Source organism: Ovis canadensis, chromosome 19 (assembly GCF_042477335.2).
Source record: "Ovis canadensis isolate MfBH-ARS-UI-01 breed Bighorn chromosome 19, ARS-UI_OviCan_v2, whole genome shotgun sequence".
Classification (NCBI taxonomy): Eukaryota; Metazoa; Chordata; class Mammalia; order Artiodactyla; family Bovidae; genus Ovis; species Ovis canadensis.
The window spans coordinates 24,084,181-24,089,059 of record NC_091263.1 but is presented as its reverse complement, the minus strand read 5'-3'; the positions used below and the strand labels follow the sequence as shown (position 1 = coordinate 24,089,059).

The following is a 4,879-nucleotide window of genomic DNA, read 5'->3' as shown; positions in this document are numbered from 1 at the left end:
CTGGGTCTGGTTCGAAATAGTTATTCTCCATCTTAGCCAGGGCCATAAGGGGATTTTTCTTTCTTTACCTGAAGAACCTGGTGGAATTCCTGATGGAGGAGCCTACATTTGTATTGGAGGCTCTCCTAACACTGCTTTCCCAGGATTTACATACTTTATTGCCTTGCACACTCAGCCTCCAGCAATTCATGAAGATAACCATATATGTTCTTATTTATTTGGCTGCACCAGGTCCCAGCTGGGGCATATGGGATCTAATTCCTGACCAGGGATCGAACCTGGGCTCCCTGCATTGGGAGTACAGAGTCTTAGCCACTGGACCACCGGGGAAGTCCCCCATTTAATTTCTTATTAGTCCACGGCTGCAATAACTTTCTCCCACAGCTTCTTCTCCAGCTAAGCAGACCTTGGTGCCATATCTCTCTGGATGCACTGTCTTTCTAGCTTTGGGCCTGACGATCAGCTTTGGACCTTGGTTCTATGACTGTGCTCATCCTCAGTGGTTTCAGCTGTTTCCTACTTTTACGACTCTATGAACTGTAGCCCAGGAGGCTTCTCTGTCCATGGGCTCTCCAGGCAAGAATACTGGAGTGGGTTGCCATGTCTTCCTCTGGGGAATCTTCCCAACCCAGAGACTGAACTCTCATCTTCTGTGTCTCCTGCTTTGCAGGCAGATTTTTTTTACTGCTGAGCTGCAAGCAAAGCCCGAGTTCTCTGATGGTCCTAGGAAAACTAAGGACAAGACTGTCAACTTCCATGCGTTGCAATAGCCCTTTACCTACCAAGAGGAATACAGAAGAACCACCGCTTCTTTATCTACTTTTTGAAGGTTAATGTTAAAAGCTTTCTGTATTTTTAGAGTTCATGATTTGCTCTAATCTCTAATGGAGCCATAATCCAAAAATCAATGGCAAATAAACCAAAAAGACTATGCTTTGTCATGTCTCGTAGATATAATGATGTCTGTTCTTTTGGTCTTTTGATCCTAGTAGATAGATAGGTGCGAAAACAAACAAGCAAACAAAAAAAATCTTTGGAGAGAAATGTCTTAAGAGCAGAGAGTAGTTTTACTTATCCTTGCATATGGGAGACGAACCAAACCAGCTCCCACTACATCCACTTAGCCAATTCATGGACGATTTAACTCTTGGATCCATGAGTTTGTGACCCATGCAAATACTGACTGAACACTTTACACATGGGATTAACTCCAGGTTCATGCAGGACAGCAAAACAGCTGGTATTTCAATTATTGTTGCAATAAATGTATAAATGATATTGGAGAGACTAGTCACCTTAAAAGTACTGACATAGACTCTATGAACCCAGTATATCTTTCTACCTATTATTTTCTCTTAAGAGTGTCATTTTAAAGTAAATGGTGGCAGGACTTCCCTCATGATCCAGTGGTTAAGAATCTGCCTTCCAATGCAGAGGATGTGGGTTCGATTCCTGGTGGGGGAACTAAGATCCCACATACTGCAGGGCAACTAAGCCCTTACACCACAGCTACTAAGCACACGCACCACAACTAGAGAGACCACGTGCCACAAACTAGAGAACCCATGCACTCTGGAGCCCCCATCACAACTGGAGAGAAGTCCACGTGCCATAACTGAGACCTGACATAGCCAAAAATAAATTAAAAAATAATAAATAAATGGTAGTATCCACTTTATGTATTTCTAGATTAAACTGGCATGCAGTTGTCATTTCTTGTAATGTATTTACTACATTTTTGTATGAAGGTCATACTGGCCCCATGAAACAAACTAATCAGCATTTCCTTTTGTCTCTTTCCTAGAAAAGTTTGTGTCGGACTGAAGTGATGCTTTTGAACATGTTGGAGAAGACTCTTGAGAGTCCCTTGGACTGCAAGAGGATCCAACCAGTCCATCCAAAAGGAAATCAGTCTTGAATATTCATTGGAAGGACTGACACTGAGGCAGAAACTCGAATACTTTGGCCACCTGATGCAAAGAACTGACTCATTGGAAAAGACCCTGATGCTGGGAAAGATTGAAGGCGGGAGGAGAAGGGGACGACAGAGGATGAGATGGTTGGATGGCATCACCGGCTCAATGGACATGAGTTTCAGTAAACTCCAGGAGTTGGTGATGGACAGGGAGGCCTGGCGTGCTGCAGTCAATGGGGTCACAAAGAGTTGGACATGAGTGAGCAACTGAACTCAGCTGATGACTTCACTGTTTGATAAAATCCACCAGTGGAGTTGCGGGGCCCAAAAGTGGTCTTGTACTTTTTATGTCTGGATGGTCCAGGAAACATTTTTTTCACCTTGAAATTCAGTCGATCTCTAATATCCTGTTTCATTTGTGCAGATTAATTTTTGCCTCACTTAGGTGAATAATCGCTGTATATAGCATTCAGCAGAGAGTCTAGGAAACATACCGAAACAGTCATGTTCATCACCTCATACACAGTGTGAATGAAGTCTGAAGCCAGTGTTTCCCAGTTAGGTACCCTTACCATGTACTTTAAAACTTCAGGGATGAAGTGCCTTAAAGCAAGGTTCCCCAGCTTCTGGGATCTAATGCCTGATGTTGTGAGGCGGATCTTATGCAATAATAATAGAAATAAAGTGTACAATAAATGTAATGTGCTTGAATCATCCCTAAACCATCCCCCACTGCCATCTGTGGAAAAATTGTTTTCCACAAAACTGACCTTGGTGCTGAAAAGATTGGTGACCCCTGCTAAAGAATACATACACACACACACACACACACACACAGAGTGTATCACAAGGTTCATTACAAGCGGTGACTTAAAAAGAGAGAAAAGATGTGTGTAGAAAGCAGGGAACATATCTTTTATTTTCTGATTCAAGCATATTTTGGGCTAAAGGAAATGTCAGCAGGCAAAATTCTTTCTTTTATTCCAATTTTATGCAAATCCTCTTTACTTTGGTTCAGATAGTAATAAGGAAAAATCCCGCAACACACACCGAAAGGCAGAGGACGCCAACAAAGCATCTATTCTTGGAGCTCCCATATTACTCCCTTCCTCATTCTTCTTACCAGCCTAACCTTCTATACAAACCCACTCTCTTTTCTTTCAAACTCATCTTTTTGAAGCAAAGAAATAGAGAGAGGGTAAGAGGTCTTGATAAGGTGGCAATCTGCCACATTGGCCCAAGTCCCAGCTGGAGTCAGTGAGGGATTGTGTTAGCTGATCACAATTCCAGAGTAGAGAGAGAAAAAGTTGTGTGTGTGTGTGTGTGTTTTAATGCAGGTGGCAATTTCAAAAGTTCACACTCTTTGAAGTGCCTGGCTGCTCTTCTCAATTTTTTTTTATTCAAAAGATTCTGTAAAAAGAAAATCTAAATTATTATAGTTCTAAAAGTATTATGAGCTATTTAAACGTCAGCATTCAAATCCCTATGTATGTTTGCTGTGGGTCCTGAAAAAAAAGAAAAGCTCACTCAATTCTCTCTTTCTCTTTCTTCCCTTGAAATAATTGGAGACAGGCTTAAATCAATGACCACGTCTAAAATCCAGACCTAGATTGTACTGGGACATTTAATACTATGACATAGACTGTCAGAGAGTTAGATAATGATTGATTATAGAAAGACTTAAGAGAAGTCCTCTAGGTCTTGATTTATATAACTGTGTACACCTTCTGGCCTGAAGCACTTCCTTGCATGCAAGATGTAACCAAGGATGAACAAAGTTGTCTGTCTTCATGACATGGAACCTCTGTGTGAGGTCAGACCATCCATCAGTTGAGTAACATAGAGCTGTTGAGTGCTTGCGTGCTTGCTTAGTCATGTCAGATTATTTGCGATCCTATGGACTGTAGCCCATCATGCTCCTCTGTCCATGGGATTCTCCAGGCAAGAATACTGAAGTGGGTTGCCATTCCTTTCTCCAGGGGATCTTCCCAACCCAGGCAGGGATTGAACCCAGGTCTCTTACGTCTCCCGCACTGGCAGGGGGGTTCTTTACCACTAGTGCCACTTGCGAAACCCACTGAGTGCCTACTATGGGCTAAAAAGACCATTATTCTGTAGGTCACTGCTTCACATATTTCACACTTATTCTTTGAATCAGTACATATTATATTTTTACAGCAAAAATTCTGGTTTGCTTTGGAAAATTTTCTTACAATCTTAAATACAGCTTAACCCCAGTATGCCTAACAAAAATATCATCTAAGATCTGTACAATAAAGTCATCTATAATAAAACCAGTATTATAATAAAAATATTTATTACACTTTTTAGATATTACTAAAATATAACCAGATATTCATCTTAAATCAGATTATAGAGGAGAGCAAAGGTCTCTTTCCTGTCCGCTGAATTCAATGAGAAAAATGTGAAAAATAATTTCATGAAAGATTTCCTTTTTTGAGGGGGAGGAGGGAGTTTGTTTGCAGATTTTATCTCAAGAGCCAGTGTGTGTACCTTCAGCTGCTTTCTAATATAAATTAATGACAGCATCCGCTTCTGCGGCAGGATTATAACACTGCTTCTAAGTACACATTTGCCACTATTTCAAGGTGGTTGTAGTTATATATTGCTGTGTAATGACCTCTCTGCTCCCCCAATTTATTATAGTCGCTCACAAGTCTGTGAGTTGCAGGGGTTCTCTGCGGGTATCCTGCTTGAGAGCTCTTATGTTTAATATTTGTCTTCCAATGGTCCCTGGGGTTAGTATCATGCAAAATCTCTGTGGGGCTGGATGGCTTCTCGGCATCCATACAGGTCTCCTATATGTGGAATCTGGGTTTCTCACAGTCTCGTGGCTGAGATCCCAGAGGTGGCAAACAGAAAGGAGTGGAAGGCTTTAAATCACACGAGGTTGCATATCCTACTGGTGAAAGTGGTCACAGACCTTTCTGTCTTCATGGGGAG

The 4,879-nt window shown here is 41.6% G+C and overlaps 1 non-coding gene across 1 annotated transcript; it reads right to left on the bottom strand.

Annotated features, from left to right (window-relative positions):
• Window positions 1-257: 257 nt before the first annotated feature.
• On the bottom strand, window positions 258-330 carry TRNAG-CCC (transfer RNA glycine (anticodon CCC)). Its single transcript has one exon. It is a non-coding gene; the product is annotated as a tRNA-Gly (tRNA).
• Between the last annotated feature and the right edge of the window lie 4,549 nt (window positions 331-4,879).